At 39.2% G+C, this 18362-nt stretch overlaps 3 long non-coding RNA genes across 3 annotated transcripts in view; 1 reads left to right on the top strand and 2 right to left on the bottom strand.

The window, feature by feature from the left end:
• Positions 1-1279: 1279 nt before the first annotated feature.
• Positions 1280-18362, bottom strand: part of LOC126388593 (uncharacterized) — a 28790-nt gene continuing 11707 nt past the window's right edge. The window contains exons 2-3 of the long non-coding RNA XR_007569763.1: positions 6636-6679; positions 1280-3810 (exon numbers count right to left, since the gene is read on the bottom strand). This is a non-coding gene — a long non-coding RNA (uncharacterized LOC126388593). The remainder of the gene's footprint in view (positions 3811-6635; positions 6680-18362) is intronic.
• LOC126388589 (uncharacterized) lies at positions 10382-11846 on the top strand. Its single transcript, XR_007569759.1, has 2 exons — positions 10382-10689; positions 11273-11846. It is a non-coding gene; the product is annotated as an uncharacterized LOC126388589 (long non-coding RNA).
• LOC126388590 (uncharacterized) lies at positions 11845-13598 on the bottom strand. The gene is made up of 3 exons (XR_007569760.1): positions 13429-13598; positions 12796-12898; positions 11845-12202 (listed from the first exon to the last, which is right to left on the bottom strand). It is a non-coding gene; the product is annotated as an uncharacterized LOC126388590 (long non-coding RNA).

Here is an 18362-nt window from a genome sequence, read left to right as displayed (position 1 = left end):
CACAGAGGCATTACAAAATCAGAATTAGAGAACTGTAATGAGTATGACAGTAGTGGTGACCGTTGACTTTTGGATCAATAACCCATGTTTGTCTTTGCTTCTTTTCTAATTTCCCATTGTCTTCTCTCTACCCATTCCTTATGAATATATCCCTTAAATCCCATGTCTAACCTCAGGTCTACATTTCTGTGTCCCAATTCACGGACCATGACAGAAAGTCCTTGAAGGCCAAGCTTAAACTTTTCCTCCTCCACAAATGAGATAGTTTAGCCTCACAGAAATCAAAAGTAATGGTGCATCCAGGCACTGTCAGCTCTATCAGCTCATGAAGTCAAAAAGTTTTGTTACACATTTTACAGTCTGTTCTATTCCTCAAGTTTATATGGTGTGTTTTGTAGTGATTGATGACAACCTGAGGGAAAATACCAGATTAATATGAAGTGATGGTGATATTTCACAACTCCACATGTTGACTTGGACATCTTGAATCCTCCATTTATTAATCTATCAATGCACCATGGATTACAATGGTAGATGGCTGCTTTTCTCTGTAGCATTTTAAAGTAACTCTGCGGTGTGTCAGGCCACACTTGGACATATTCTCTGTGTAAATGCTGACTTTAGAGAATCCATCCCCTAAAAAAGGACACAACTTATTTTGCTGCTCAAATAGCCTTTCAGATTTCAGGAGCTTTTGCTTGTATACTCCAACCTATTGTTCTGCAGAACAGTTATATGAATGCAGATCTGTACACAGCTGACACAATTCTGGTGTCACTGTATACAATGATTTTAAAAAATAATTCTTACAAGACAACATTCATTCACAAGTTTGCAAAATGGGCGTCTTGAGGACAGCTAAAACTGATGTTTGTCCGACTCATCAGATCAACAGAATATACGTAGATCCCAAGCAGTTAGTTATGAAGGTTATTGCAGGAAGTTACTTTCTGTGTTTACTCTGGGACATACTCAGAAACAAAGGTTTCAAATGCCTTAGTCAAAAATCATTTTTATTTCAAAAGCTATAAGGAGGCTTGTGTGGCAAGATATACGTTGTTTCATGCAAATCCTTGTTACCTTTGATCTCTCTAATGGAGGTAGAAAATTTAAAGTAAGCACGGCCCATAGAGTCACAATAGCCAGGTTGAAAATGAATTGAATTTTCCTTTGAGGCTCAGGTCTTACCTAACTATTCTGGTCTGCGTTCTGGTCTGGATGTGATGCGAGGGAGTGTCAGTAACTAAGTCAGTTCGATTGGGATGTTTTCTATTGGACTGTCATAACTGCCCATGAGTGACATGACGCAGCACAATGGGGCGTGTTGTTTTGAACTGAACTTCTGTTGGACGCCTCGTTTCAATTTTTATTCTGTCGCTTGCACTGGCAGCACCACAATGGACAAGAAATGGCTGATTCACAAGGTTTAAATGAGGAGTTACCAACAGGATACCTACGTATTTTACTACAAAAACCTAAATAAGTTGGCATCTGGCTGCAGGGAGATCCATATTTAACAGATCCAGTGTGGATAGAGAGCGTCTGATGTAACGCGACAATGCGACATCCAGTTAGGACACGGTGTTAGTTCATTCATTTTTAGTAATCATTTGGTACTTCCAGTGGTCATCATCTGCACTTGAGCTGAAAGGTTAAGTTGAATGAAAGAAAAATAACTTCCAGCCATTTTGATAATCATTTAATTGTTTAAATCAAAGCAAGTATCAGAAGATACCTGGTTTTGGTTCCCCTTCAGTTTGGGGATGTGCTTTTCTATGTTTCGGATTCTTGGTTGGACAACATGATACAAACTAAACGATTAATGCATTGATTTAAAAAAGTAATCGACAGATTGTCCCCATTTATCACATAGATGTAGAGCATACAAATCATCTACCTCTCACTGTACCAGACTCTCACACAGATACCTGCAGTAGATTTGCTTCTGTAAACCTGAACTCTGAAATAGCCTCCCTCTGGAACTTAAGTCAGCTAGTTAGATTAAAGCTAATAAGCCCATTTTCATTAGCAGTGTTTTTTTTATTGTTCTTTTACTGCATTTGCTGCTGTAGTCGAAACAAGTAGGTTCTGAAAGGTTCAGTCTGAGGACATACTGTGTTGTACATAAATATTGATTTGGCCCTCCAGAAAACATTCAAGTCATGTTCAGAAAACAACTGGTTTGTGCCTTTGAGTGGACGCAGTTTGCTTTAGGTGTACAGATCTTTTTAGCCTTTAATGGCAGATATAGCCATTCTTAAGAGTCAAGGAGGTAATCAGAGTCATTTGAGGACATATACACAAAGAGCACTTCAGGGTAGACAGAGGTTAATTGTTGTTTTCAGAGGCTATTTGGGGTCTGGCTTCATGCTCGCTATGTTTCTTTGGGTAAAGTGGTCTCTTAACTACTCTGATAAACTTTTTTTGGGGTTAAATGACAAAAAAATTCTCTTATTTCATCCGTCCACCATCTCTCTTTATTTTCATGTGAACATATTTGTTGTTTCCTTATGTATTAGATAATGACATACAGTACATGCTGAAGCCTACAATATCATAATAATAATATTTTGAATTTTTAATCTAAGAAATAGGGTATCAGTTAAAAAAAATACAATACCAGCACCAATACCAGTACCCTTAAAGTATACTCCCCATACCCATCATGTGAATTGAAGCACTCAGTTGTGTAAATTGCCACTAGACGCCACTGGTGTGAATTATGGCCACACATTTTGGTGGCATTTTGGCGCGCTGAACTACCAACTCCATCAAATATACTATTCCCGGCTTCACTCCACCACAGACTGTATGGATTGTAGCTGTTGTGCTAGTGGGTCAATTACACATTGCATTAATTGAAGAGCACCAACTGGCTGCAAACAAAGCCATACAGGTAGTTTTTCCGAGATCTGGGAGCAAAATGGATTGAATGGTATCGTATCTTAGGAAGTTTTGATACTACTTAGTTCTGGGTTATTTAAGGTATCGACTACCGATATCCAGCCCTACATGGAAATCCCTTTGCTAAACTACACCTATGAGCTCACTTTCACTGACAGGGTGCGTATGGAGGGCAGTACCAGGACCAGTCCAGGAGCTGACTGTGTAATGAGTGGCTGTCTGAGCAAATCAAATTCAAAGATTAAATTTGCGCAACTCCTTTTACTTGGTAAGAGTATGAACATTTGGCCGTCTTACCATCTGGCTTTTCTTATTAGTAGAAGCAAAAAAAAATCTTCCAGTGGATTCCTTTCATTAGCAGTTGTGATAATTAACCAGCAGGGTTTGTTTTGAGGACTTGAAAAAGAGAGGAATTCGCCAACAAGCAGTTAAAATGAATATCAACATATATAAGAAGAAGTCCGTAGGACCGATTTCTGATTTCATCTGGAAGCAATTTCTTAACGAATCCACTGCAGTAATGATTGGCGCCATCTCTAACCTTACATGGTCTTTCTTTGTTAATGAAGAAGCTGACATATTATTTAAATCCAAATATGACATCTGTTTTTGCCAGGGTTGGGCAACTGCTGTTCATACTAACCCACTGCAGCTGAATTTATGTAAACTGTGCAGTGATACATTTATTTTTAAGAGCATGTAGCAGACCTCTGATGTATTATCAATACCCATCATGCTGATGTTTTCCAAGGGGATCTTCTTGTTGCCAGCAGCAGTTACTCCAAGAAACCAGTTTTCTCTCCCACATATCCTCAGGCTGTGTCTCCTGGGCGGCCAGCACCGTATGCACACAACCATAGATAATCGGGCCTTCGCTGCAAGGAATCCAGACTGCAGTAGGCATCGCTGGAGGAAATTAAGCAAGCCACATCAAGCAACAAGTTTACTGCAGTCCATGCCAGAGTGGAATAGCTGATGTTGTTGCATTTTGAAAGTTATATCTTGGGTTTATGCTGCAATAACAAGCAACCAGTGGCTTGTAAAAAGATGCTGACAAGGTGTCTCTGTCTTATTAAATGAGACGAGAGGGCGTTACATTAATTGCTCAAAACATATATGGGGAGGTGGCTGTAAACTACCAGACATTTATTCTCAAAATTCATCTGTACGTACTGTCTGTGAGGAGGGTTACAGCATCAATATAAACTAAGGAACACTAATCAGATGAATATAAAGTAGTGACCTTTTTAAAAATTAAAAATAAGGCAATGCAAAAAATATTAAGAATCACATACAGTATGTCCCTCTGAAACTGATAGATGTGCCAGTCAATGCTGCTGACACTGCCATTCTAAAAGCTGTGTTAGCATTTCATTCGGGGTTTATAAATCTTGGCTTGGTAATTGATGGTGACCGGTTCTTCTTCTGCGCATGAGAAACAGATAACAAGTCAATGATCCAAATCAAATTTGATAAACTTTCTACTGGATTCTTTCAACCAAAAATGGATCATTCAACCCACAACCTACAATGTAATGATGATCTTCCCTTAAAGGCCTGGGGCCAGTTGCACAAAACACATTAAGTTAAGATTTTCCTTAAAGTCCAAGGTAAGGTTTTCTCAAAATGAAATAGGTTGCACAAAACACTTTTAAGTCTTCTCCTTAAAATGTTCACTAAAGTATTTATGGTTTTCTCCCTGTCTTGGTCTTATACTTATGGAATCCCTAACCATTGCAGAAAAGACCTTAGCAAGCAAAGCGAGTTTAAAACCCCCCCAAAAACCTAAGGTACCTCTGACTCTATCTTAACTGCAACATGACAGTTTATGGTGATGAATGAAAAAAAAACTGAACACACCCCGAGAAGAGTGCTCTGCGACCAGGAGAACCCAATGGATACGCTGTTGATTTTACACTTTAGATTTAACTGAATTAGTTTTTGTTGCAGTTTCTTCCTATGACCATTTCTGTTTTTAGGTATTTGGGGATCAAATTTACTTTGTAGTGTGTCATTTCTATGATTGTATTCCTCCAGAAGTATAACCTTTTCTCCTCTGACCAATATGTTGGGTTTTTTTGCCTTCTTTTCTTCTGCCATTTTTTCATTATTTAACTATAAGCAAACTTTGTGAGACGATATCAGGCATCATAAGCATGAGTCCAAGCAAACAATCTCCATGGAAACTTGTACCGCTGTAAAATCTCTTTCAATGCAGTAAATGAGTTGACATTTTTCCTTAAAAAAAAAAAACCTTTTAAGGGATTCTGTCCAACTGTGTAAGTCTCTCAGCTAAAGAGAAATTAAGCCTGAAGTGTCATACTTAAGGAGAAAAATTAGGGTGTTTTGGGCAACTGGTCCCTGGTCGCACCAGTGTTTATGGCATCAAAATTTTAGAGTAAAATCGATTATTTCAAATGAGTTACACTTTGGCAGATTTGCTAAAGGAGGCAAATGTGTTTGTGGTGTAGCATTTAACCTTGGTGTTCCTTAATATGCAATTTCGTGCAGTGTACCAAACTGTCTTGACAGTGCTCACTGGGAAAGGTGCAAACCGGAGAGTAAAAAATGGAGGAAGCTGCTGTATTAGCTATCCAAATTTATATAAATCCCAGGAAGGTAAAACTGCTCCACAAAAGAGATGTGACATGGTCAGTTGTGATTGGATGGCACAGATCAGTTAATTTTGGGAATTACGCTAATTTCCTTTCTTTACGAGAGCTCCACGAGAAGATTCTGTGTGTTAACTATGAAACGTTCAACCCATCTGCAGATGAAGATTCAAGTGTTGTGGAATAAGGAGTTTGGACATTTGAGGGTTAACTCACGAGAAAGCCAAGGAACTGGTACATCATGACAATCTAGTGTCTGTCAAATAAGCAGTATCAGTTGACACACCTACAGATTTCCAGTACACATTAAATGGTGTTTCCTGTCAAGAGGTATTTCCTGTTATTCCGATAGCCAGTTCTGGGGACAATTGCTTCTCCTCACATAACACAATTTGGTCAGAATCATGTCAGACCATGTGGCTGAAGTCACGTCAGGTCATCTACACAATGTCTACACAATAAGAGTTTATTACACTATAAGAAGTAGGGGAATACAGTGATGACGACTGCAGCTTGGAGACGGAGGACTCTGATTACTACGAGAACATAGTGGCTTAATTTGTGTAGTTTAGCATGAAGACTAGAAGCAGGGGGAAACAGCCTGACTCTGTCCAAAGTTCAAAATACGCAAATACCTTTTAAGATGACTTATTTCCATGCTATATATCATGCAAAAACTAAATGTAAAAAGAACAAGCTGTTGTTTTACAGGGATGTGTATACTGCATTTGTTTCCTGAATAACATTAGAGACTCTGTGATGATGCTGCGTCAGGCCCTGGCAACCCCATGGTGACGAGACTCCAGAAAGTCACTCTGCCCGACCAAGAAAGACTTAATTTTTCCCTCTGCTTTCTTTTATGCAACTGACTCCATAGTTAAGTGATGTTGGTCTCTTTATCTGACTCTCAACTAGAAAGCAAATAAGCATATTTTGCAAAATGTCAAACTATTCCTTTGACTTTTAGCCCAGTTAATCACTACATCACCAAGCTTCCAGCCCTGCCTATTAATAGCCATCACACAAATATTTATCGTTGTTTGGGGACATTCAAATAATTCACAGTATTTCCTGTTATTTACTCAAAGGGTAACTTCCCACATTTGTGTGTTTACTTACCTTTTTAGTTTGGGCATTAGAAGCTATATATTTCCAGTTGCAATCTACAAAGGAAAAGCACAGAATAATGAGCTGAGAAGCAAAATAGACCCGCTACCTGGAGCTACATGCTTAGATGAAGCCAACACAGTGCTTAATAACTGCAGGTTTGAATGCAGCATTTACAGAGGACAGCTCAGCAGGTTCAGCTGCAGGGTACTGACTCCATTATAGTGATAGATCTCAAAGAATCTTTGTTGCTGACAGTGGTCCCTCCAATTACCCGGTGCTGTTACTGTTTCAGAAGTGAACGGGTCAACTTTTCACGTGAACGCTCTTTCCATTTATCAAACCTTTTAGATGGAAGGTCTGAAATGTGGCTCGATGCACACTTAACGTGACTTTTAATTGTCACTGGGAACCATATGACTGATACATTTAATGAGTCGAGGAATCATGCTGAATATTTACAAGATAGTGCAGGTATAACAATGTGCTTTCAGTACAAGAAGCTCTTTTCATGCTTAAATCAATAGCACTGAATTTTCTATCAGGACAGTGCTGTTGGTATGTAGTAATAAACCCAAGCAGAGCACTCATCCGAGATGGCATCAATTTTAACCGTCATTATTATATTTCCGAAGAGCTTGTGGCTAATAGGAGAAAAACATGTTAATGTTTTAACATATGTTGACCAGAGCTAAAGAGCAGTCATTTATTTAACATCTGGGGCTATTATGTGGGTTGTGGAGCTCAAAATGAGGAGAGATGTCAACAATAAACATACAGTTTGTAATATCTTCTGACTTATAGTTTAACACAAGTCGGGGGAAGCATTATTTTCTTCATTCTGCGTTGCAGAGTCCTAATAAATCCCCCCCATAGCAACTCTGAGCCCACTCTAGCAATGCAATATCATCAAAACATAATCATTATTAACTGACACATCTACATTAGGAGCACACCAAACAGTTTGAGAAAGCATTCGGTTGTACTTCCAGACAGCGCACTCTGTCTGCAGACTGACCTGGCACTGCTGTCTCCATGGGTCAGGCACTGTGAAGCATTTTAAAGAGTTATTAGACCTGTTTAGGAATATCTTCATCACTGTACAGGAGACAGTCAGAGAAGTTTCCTATTGCAAAGTTTTGGAAGTGGCTCTGTGCTGCTCTCTATTGAAGGTGGGAAAGTTCAACCTACATATACAGTAGGATGCAAATCATACGGATGGTTTGCATTTTCATACCGGGGTCACAGTTTGCAGAATACATGATATGTAGATTGATGCACGTGATGCGGAACCAATATTCACAATCGCAAGTTCTGCAGAGCAACTTTTAGCTGTATGCTGTTGGCAACATGTGCCGAGGTCAGAACAACAAGCTGATTGGCGTCACACTATGGCAAGCACAAATTAAACAGCCAGAGCTGGAAGACGTGTCAGTAGGTTGAGGAGGATGTGGCAGCGTTGCTCTACTATCGGTTGGGCAATGTTGACACAACAAATCGCTAATGCACATTTAATGGCATCACCCAGATGTCCTGATTACCTTGCCTGTTGTCAGACATTGGGTCCACTCTGATAGATTACTGTGTGGGAGGGGATTCAATTTTCCCTAACCAGTCACTAGAGACCCTGTGACCAATTAAATCTAACATAATTTTAAGTCAACACTGATGCGTTGCCATGCCAACATACCTGTTTGCCAGGGTTTTAGGAGTGGAATGGATAAAAGTAAAAACCAACTACGATGTCGGGTGATATTCAGAATACATGTCGATGTAGAACAGCCTCAAAAACATCTATCTTGTCTAAAGCGCTCGCCAATGTCGTTATTACTCCCTATTGATTCTAATGCACAGCTTGACCACAGCTTGACAATGGTTGACAGCCTGACAACGTTAGTCCTGCCAGAGGAATTGACTGACTAACTGTAGTCCCCCAATAAATGCTCATTGGTTGTATTTTTATTTCAACTGAAAAACTGCTGTTCCATGTCATGTGCCTAAAAATCAGTCCGCTCGGTGGAGTGGGTGGATTCAAAGGTCTGGACCTGGGCAGCTGATTACTGCGGCAAGGAAGGAAAAAAAAAAAAAACAGAGCCTAACTCCTTGCTTCTTTTAAGCAGCCATAAGTTGCAAAAGCAGAATGGAATAAAGCAATTAAGCTACTGAAGCAACTTGCATTTGCATTGGCATGTAGCCAAGATGGAGCTAATTAAAACACTCCTCCTCATGCACCGTTTTTAATATTTCATTTTTCCATGTATTTTGACAAAAGAGATGCTTTTCAGTTTTATAACCTATTGTGACCTGTTGTCTTTTGAGAAATGTTTGTTCAGTGTTAGTACAGTGTAATACATCAGTGTCTTAAATGTTCCTTATTTTTATACTGATAATAGTTTACCAAAGTTTCCAGTGGACTAAATGTTTCCTCAGTTCTCAGCAAGAGGATTTTTTCCTGCCTTTTACATTTTCACCACTCTGTTTTACAATAAATTAAAGGTAGATACTGTATATGCATTTTTTTTTCCCACTGTACAGAACATGGTCCATACCCCCAAATGGGTATGAACTGAACCATGGTTTTTGTGTATGATACATAATTAATAAACAGTAAATAGTCAAGTGTGTCCTTGGCAATATTCAAAAGTCAACTTTTATCGCCCTTACATACATTAAATACCATGTACATGACATCGGCAAAGTGACCAATATGTGCAGTTTTCCACCCTGTAGCTACTGTGGTTTTTTCATGGAGTATGGTCCATTGGCTTTGGTGAACAAAATGAATCATTGCCATATAGATATGTTATATTCTGCTTCCTTATGTACTGTATATAAGGCCTTGAAGTAAACTGTCCTTGGAGAGTTTTCATTTGTGTATGAGAGGCTTGCTTTGTAGCTGTTCTCATGACAGTTATCAGTTAACTGGAGGTCTGCTTTTGCCTCCCTTTTGTTGTGCACTTCTAAGTTTTGATTATATTATGTGACTGAATCTGTGATTCTTTGTCAGACCTACGAAGGACACTCCAGGTGTCACAGCTCTGACCTTTCAGCTGAAATAGATTGACTCTGTTATAACTCCTATTATTCTGTTCTATCACTTGATCAAATCACACAAAAGACAACTTGATCGTTTCACTCCATATTTGTTCACTTCAGCCACCACAGCCCACTGCTTCATTGGCTGTTTTTCCCCCATATAACACAGATGGCAATTATGAGCCCAACTGCAACTTTCTTTCTTGACTTATCCAAGTGGGAAAAACACAGGTGCAACTGATAACTTAAATGCTGGCTCTGCATTAGTAGGCTACTGGCATTATTAATGTTAGTTACACCTGGGTTTGACAGGTCAAACAGTCTGCTGTACGATCGGTTTGTTAGGCAAAGAAGATGCTACCCTTGACAAAAAACTTGGATGCACCACCCAAAGGTGAGCCTGCTCATATAGTCTTTCACCTGCATGAACTTTATATCTTGCACGAATTTCCCCAGCTTCAGTGAAAACTAGCATGAATCCACATCTGTAGAGTTTGCAGTTGGAAGCAGCATTGTGTCCCCCACACAGTGAATTACACAGTAAAATGTGGCTAACCTAGCTTTACATACTTAAGTTAGAGGATAGTTTTTAAAATAGGGTAGTATTAAAATAAGGTAGAATAATATGTAGCTTGCAAACCTTTTAAGCTAGCATTTTGTACGGTGGCTGAGACCCGCCATATGCAAATAAAAGTAACACTGTAAACAAAAATAGATGCCACTGCAAATAAAAAGAAAAGCTTCTGCAAATAAAAGAAAAACGTTGCAAATAAAAGAAAAACGTTGCAAATAAAAGAAACATCGCAGCAAATAAAAAAAATAAGCGATGCAAATAAAAGAAACACCGCAGCAAATAAAAAACATAAGCGATGCAAATAAAAAAAGCCACAACGGAAGTGGATTACCGGGGACTGTTTTTGCCGATGCACCGGTGTTTTGTGAGAGGAGAAGAAGAAGACGAAGAAGAAGACGAAGAAATAGAGAACGGAGAAACAAGAACAGGAATACAAACTGGAAAACGAACAAGAAAGTAAGTGAAAATGTTAGTGTTTAATGTCGCTACGTGTACTTTTTAATGTGTTATTTGGTGAGGTCATGTAGCCCCAGGTTTGAAGTTGAACTGGACGATGCCGGTGTATTGTTAGCTTCGGCTAACACGGAGAAACCCAATGTGTGGTGCGGAAAGACCTCGAACGAGAGGAGAATCAAGTTCGGTAACTTTACTAGAATATGCAGAAAAACACAGTTACATGTCCACCGCACGCTGTCACTCCAGAGCAGTGTCTACCCCAGACAAACACAACTAACAACAGGTACTGAGAGCCCGGAATGAAAACACATCTGAGTGGAAACAACTGAGTTCCGGCAGCTTAATGCGGTCGTTGTTGTTGTTTTTAATCATTAATCATCAAGCTAACAATAATCTAAGGCGTGGGTAACAATAGTTATTTTGATGAATGTGAGGTTGAAGCTGTGTGGGGTGGCCAGGGACTTTTGAGAAAGTACCATAATGTCAGATTGAGGTACGGAACGAAAACAACTGACGGCTAAAATGTTCATGCAATTGAAGTCCAAAGCAACCTAATGATACTTGATTTTTTTTTTTGTTGCAGATGTATTGTCCTTTTTGATGTTCGCTTCAGGTGTGCCATGTGTGCCTCCTGCTGGTATGAGTCCTCTGCCACGCCTTCAATTCCTGTGTTCTACAACGTCAACATTCCCAATGGCGAATACCTGTGCCAACATTTTAAAGCTTCCTCTTTTGGACACTTATAGTGCCTTCAAAGCCAACATGGACTTTGGCATCAAGAATTCCCCCGGCTTTGGGTGCTTTTAGACAATTAACCTGTGGTAAAAGTTAATGTTGCCACACACAGTCTCACTCACTAGTGTAGTTTTAATGTAGTGAGGAAGAGAGATGTTTGTGAGAGTTTCTGTCTATTTTCATGGCAGATTTGTGATATTTGTTATATATTTCATAGCACATTTGTTATGTTATACATTCTGTTGCACATTCAAACATAAGTTGCACAGCAACATTTTTTTTTTAAATATTTTGTTTTGTATTGCAAATACGTGGTCTGTTGTCAACACCACACATTTTTATTGTATTATTAATTGATAACAGGAATGGGCTTGCAGCTTCAGCTTGTTTCTATAATAAAAAATACCAAACTACAGACTGTTCTTTTTTTCAAAGATTTTTTGTCAGGCATAGACAACTTTATTTGAGACAGGAAATGACAGGAGAGAGAGGGAAATAACATGCAGCAAATACTACACATAAAAAAGTTTGTTTCGGTGTTGTCACAACACAAATATGTCCCTTAAAGTTTTACAGACCAGCCATGTTTTTCAGGGTGATGTAGTTCTCTACAGCTGATTCCCACTGCAAAGGAGCTGTTAGACCACTCTGTCGTTGTAGTTCTCCAAAGAGAGTTTCATGCTCATCCTCACCAGGAGTTGCTGGCACTGGCATGATGCTGGTAATGTGGTTCAGGGTTTGGGCAGATGCTGGGAAACCACAATTGCTCCCATCAAATCTAGGAGCAAGTACAGAAAAGTGTTCACACTGAGCAACACATCAAGAAAGTTTAGCTTTCCTGTTAAGTTTTACTTTCATGGTCATTTCAATTAACCCCAGAGTTTCTTACAGGACAAGGAGAGACCCAGAGACCCAAAGACAAGCAATGATCTTAGGTTTTACTAAGTGTCAAATATTAGAGAAAGCACTACACGTGAGGGAAGACTTTATTGTGAATTTTAATTTTCGTTGTCATTATTATTAGTAAATTATATAACTTAATCCAAAATACTATAAGGAAAACTGTCTTTATATTAAAGTAGCACAGTGCAAAACATTCAAAACTGTTGCATAGGACTGATTACTTTCACACAAGTATTATTGTCACTAAGGGAATAAGTTACTTGATTAAGAGCGATTTTTTTTTACAGGGATCAGTAGCCTACTAGACTAAGATGCATTCTTAACTTTTCATGTCTTCAAATTCATTGTATTCCACATGCCTGTTATGGATTTCACCGTATGAAGTGACTAACAGACAGTGTATTCTCTGAAAAAAATAGCAATCAATCGTGTTTAAGAACCCCATTAACTGTCAGAAAAAAAATTTACCTTCATCTTGAAGACTCCTTAGGAACCTGACATTTCTACAGCATGAGCCACAATATACCAGGACGGATGGAAGGTTCACCCCACAGAATGGACAAAACATGACCTGGTAAATGACATAGCAAAGACAGTTAAGTTTAGGATTCAATCTGACATTATGGTACTTTCTCAAAAGTCCCTGGCCACCCCACACAGCTTCAACCTCACATTCATCAAAATAACTATTGTTACCCACGCCTTAGATTATTGTTAGCTTGATGATTAATGATTAAAAACAACAACAACGACCGCATTAAGCTGCCGGAACTCAGTTGTTTCCACTCAGATGTGTTTTCATTCCGGGCTCTCAGTACCTGTTGTTAGTTGTGTTTGTCTGGGGTAGACACTGCTCTGGAGTGACAGCGTGCGGTGGACATGTAACTGTGTTTTTCTGCATATTCTAGTAAAGTTACCGAACTTGATTCTCCTCTCGTTCGAGGTCTTTCCGCACCACACATTGGGTTTCTCCGTGTTAGCCGAAGCTAACAATACACCGGCATCGTCCAGTTCAACTTCAAACCTGGGGCTACATGACCTCACCAAATAACACATTAAAAAGTACACGTAGCGACATTAAACACTAACATTTTCACTTACTTTCTTGTTCGTTTTCCAGTTTGTATTCCTGTTCTTGTTTCTCCGTTCTCTATTTCTTCGTCTTCTTCTTCGTCTTCTTCTTCTCCTCTCACAAAACACCGGTGCATCGGCAAAAACAGTCCCCGGTAATCCACTTCCGTTGTGGCTTTTTTTATTTGCATCGCTTATGTTTTTTATTTGCTGCGGTGTTTCTTTTATTTGCATCGCTTATTTTTTTTATTTGCTGCGATGTTTCTTTTATTTGCAACGTTTTTCGTTTATTTGCAACGTTTTTCTTTTATTTGCAACGTTTTTCTTTTATTTGCAGAAGCTTTTCTTTTTATTTGCAGTGGCATCTATTTTTGTTTACAGTGTTACTTTTATTTGCATATGGCGGGTCTCGGCCACCGTAATTTTGACTAAAGCAAACACACTAGCCTGTGCTAGCAGGCATAGCTATGCTAACAATGGAAATAATAAGTTAGCTAGCTAAGTAATGTTAACACACTCACCAGATAGAAACCGTACTCACTGGTACAAAGCGGTTTTACTCCACCAACCACAGTGGCTATGTTAGTATTAGGTGCTAGTAGGCTCACTGTAAAAATGCTACATTGGTAAGGGAAACGACAAGATGTGATTTGTAGCGTTTTAACATGGTTGCTTGCTTGCTCACTTACCAAAAGGGTGCATCTGGTAGGAAATCAAGTCCTGATTACTGGATTATAATATGTGTAATGCCTGGTTCACACTACATGACATTATTGTCTGTTCTGACAGTCACTACGTCAGATTAGATAGATACATAATTATTGTCATTGCATATAAAAACACAACAAAATTTTGTTTGTAGCACCAAAAGTCAGCATAAACAGGGCATGAATAGGTTAAGGTAATAAATAAATAGATAATGCACAGATAAAATAAAATAATGCACAGATATTGCACTTGTAGCCTACTGTTCGTCAGGTAAGTGTATGTGTGTTTTTATGAGAATAGTGTGTGTTTATGTCAGAGGAGAGAATCCACAGCTCTTGGAAAGAAGCTGTTTTTAGTCTGTTGGTTCTGGCTCGGTTGGTTCTCGGCCTGCCTGATGGGAGGGTGCTGAACAGGGAATGTCCAGGGTGTGGGTGGTCCTTAAGGGTGTTGGAGGCCCGCTTGTGGAGGCAGCTTGAGTAGATTTCGCTCAGCTGCGGGAGCGGAGAGCCGACGATCCACTGAGCTGTTTTAACCACCCACTGAAGGTCTTTTCTCTCCGCTGCAGTACAGCTGTATGGGGTGCCGTTTGTAAAGTGTCTCACGCTGAAAATAACATCAACATTTTGCCACATTTAGCTTCAAACAATGTTTAAAAAAGTGTTGTGAATTTTTTAACGTCACCTTTTACCACATTTACAGCAATATTTAAAAACTTAGAAATATATTAAATAGTTAAATCTAAATATTAAATCTGAATCTAAATCTAAATCTAAATGTTAAATCTAAATATTAAATGTGGCACCTAAATGTTAAATCTAAATATTAAATATAAATGTTAAATCTAAATGCTAAATCGAATTTTATAAATATAAATGTTAAATCTAAATATTAAATCTAAATCTAAATGCTGAATCTAAATCTAAATGTTAAATGTTAAATCTAAATGTTCTGGGTGAAACTAAATATTTAGCTAATATGCAAATTCACACTGCCGGTCACCGGAAGTACCAAAATAAAAGCTCGAGATGGTCAGACTGTGTTTATAGAATCAAATAACGAATTATAACCAACTTATCGGGGGAAATGGACACTTGAACATACATTAGCGTGATAATAACTACCTAAATAACAAGAAACGTGTTTGGAGAAATTTTATTTGATGTATACTTTGAGTTGTTAGTGTCCCTTCTATTTAATATATTTCTAAGTTTTTAAATATTGCTGTAAATGTGGTAAAAGGTGACGTTAAAAAATTCACAACACTTTTTTAAACATTGTTTGAAGCTAAATGTGGCAAAATGTTGATGTTATTTTCAGCGTGAGACACTTTACAAACGGCACCCCATACAGCTGGAGTACCAGGCTGTGCACCCATAAGTTAGTACACTTTCAGTGGTGCATCTGTAAAAGTTGATGAGCAGCTTCTGAGGAAGTCTGTTGCGCTTCAGCGTCCTCAGGTGGAAGAGACGCTTCTGGGCCTTCTTGATCAGGTGTGAGGTGTTAAGGCTCCATGTGAGGTCTTCAGAAATGTGGACTCCTAGAAATTTGAAGCTGGAGTCTCTGTCCACTTTCTCCCCGTCAATGCGCAGCTCAGTATGAAGTGTGTTCTTGTTTTTCCTGAAATCTATGATTATTTCTTTGGTTTTCTGCATTGAGGTTGAGGTCATTTTCCTTACACCAGGCAGACAGTGTCCGGACTTCCTCCCTGTACGCTGCCTCGTTGTTGTTGCTAATAAGACCCACAATGGTCGTGTCGTCTGCAAACTTGACCACTAGGTTTGAATTGTGGGTGGAGATGCAGTCACTAGTGAAGAGGGAGTAGAGAATTGGACTGAGAACGCAGCCCTGGGGGCTGAGAACGCAGCCCTGGGGGACACCGGTGCTGAGGGTGACCGTGGAGGAGATGTGATGGCCCAGTCTGACATGTTGGGGCCTGTTGGTCAAAAAGTCCCTGATCCACAGACAGAGAGAGGGTTGTATGCTGAGTGTTTGCAGTTTGTTGACCAGTTTGTAAGGGCTGATGGAATTGAAGGCTGAGCTGAAGTCAATGAACAGCATCCTCACATAGGTATTGGGATTTTCCAGGTGTGTTAGTGATTGTGGGGTCATAAAATCTTGTTAGGACTTGGCCGACAGACATGACAGACTACATAATGGTCCATGACTAATCATCCCTGGTCGTCTTTCACGACGTGAGTGATGGTTATTCTTGTCCTGTTTTAATTACTTTTACCATTATTTCAGTGACTTTAATGTTGTTGTAGTAATGTAAAACTGCCACCAGATGGCAGGAGCTACATTTGAAGCATTGCATGCAAACTATGTATGGTCCTACAAATGTTTCACAGTAAAAGCCTTTTTAGAAAATGAAGGGACTCTCTCAACCAAAGTTATAATGGGCTTTTAATTTTATTCAGATACAGGGGGTGCTGAGTTTGAAATGACGGCGTGTCATTTTTCCCTTTTACTCTGTGTAGTAATGTCCCCAGAAGAAATATCAAAAAGGTCGGGGTGCTGTGACATACAGGTGTCCACGGCAACAGATCACTCTGTGTTCCTATTGGTCAAAGTGATGGCTATGACAGGAGAAGTCGTGAACGACAAAAAGAAAAGCAAACATGCTAGACTTTCTGTTGGAATGTCGTGAGGCGTCCCAGACATAGCGTCAGTTGTTGTCTACTATGACACACTACACGCGATGAAACGGTGGATTATCGCATACAACACTCACTCTCGTTTACGATCTGAGCCAACACCGTACAACGCTGCGTTGGGCTATAATCAGGCTGATATCATGTAGTGTGAACCCGGCATTCAAAGCAACATCTACTTCATCCAGTTCCACTGTAACCTTTGGCTATCAAGGGCCTATCCAGTAAATTCAGTGCAGCTGGTGCAGAAATACTACATGAATTTTCACAGCTTTATATGCAACATGTTACAAATGAATCAAGCCACTAACAATACCTGTGTTTGATCAGTCTGTAGGGCCTATTGTATATTATTCCTCTGGGGTTTGCTACATCTGTGTTGGGTGTGACATACTGTAGTTCATGGACATAGATGTTTTTGAACTATTGTAGCATTATTATCAGAGAGAATTGTTGAGAGAAATTTAGACTGAACAGTCATGTTTTGTTGTACACCTCTTCACTGGTATAATTTGTGAATAAATTGGGATGTAGTGCCTGCTGTAGTACCACTACAGGGTAGGTGTCTGACCCAGGACTACCATGGTTAACATTTAAGTGCTTCTGATGGATGCTTCTGCATGCATGCTGAGTAAAGTAAGCCTGCATTTCAACTAGCAGGCTGCACAGGGTATTGATTCTTACCAATGCTAATACATTTCTGAGAGGATCCGGCCAGCACTGCAAGCTGAGGTACATCCAATTAAACATAGGTTGGTTCAATGTTCATCTCTGCCTCTCAAGGCCGCCCTAGACATGAATGCGTGCACACACATACACACTCACTTTATTTCGAACTGAGACTTAATGCTATATTTCACCACCATCTGTGTCCAGTCGATGCTGATTTGATTTGTGAATTCATTACAGGTGAGTCTCCGGTAGCTTCTCTGATGCTTTCACGTCTCCATATGTATTTTTCATTCTACAGCATAAGTTTCAAGTATTAGTACATGTGTGCAGACGTGGGCCCAGTCTGATTTCTCTGATGTCTATTCCATATTTTTTATCAAACCTATTTGGTTTACATCTCCAGAGCTGTATATGGACATTTTAATCTCATATGGAATGTTGATGTTTACATTTAATCAGACACTAACCGTCTTTGATCAGGGATCGATTCATGCTTGAATGTTTACTCTGACTATTGATTCCTTATCCTGCTCCATCATAGAAAACTTCATTCTGTACCAGAGTTTATCTGCCCTCTGCTTTTTACATTTTAATGTGTTTTTGAAAAAGTACATATAAGATTGTGAGGAAAACCATTCACGTAAGTTATAAAACTAAGACGCAGTGCAGAATATGAAACAGTAAGATGTTATTCATATTCCTGCTGTTTTCCACACAGAGAATTCAGCTTCAGCTATAAAGCCAGTAGTCAGACAGTTTGAGTTTCATATGTGAGTTAAAGCATATTATAGATTTTTTTTTTTTTTTTTCCTAATATTTTACAGTCGCAATCCGCTGACAGTGGTCACGTTTGACTGAGTGGCCAGGTGTTGGAGGAAAATCTTAACCCATTGTATGATTTGAATTGCTCTTTTCTTCTGACAGAAACTACAG

Source organism: Epinephelus moara, chromosome 4 (assembly GCF_006386435.1).
Source record: "Epinephelus moara isolate mb chromosome 4, YSFRI_EMoa_1.0, whole genome shotgun sequence".
NCBI lineage: Eukaryota > Metazoa > Chordata > Actinopteri > Perciformes > Serranidae > Epinephelus > Epinephelus moara.
This window is presented reverse-complemented; position numbering and strand designations above follow the sequence as displayed.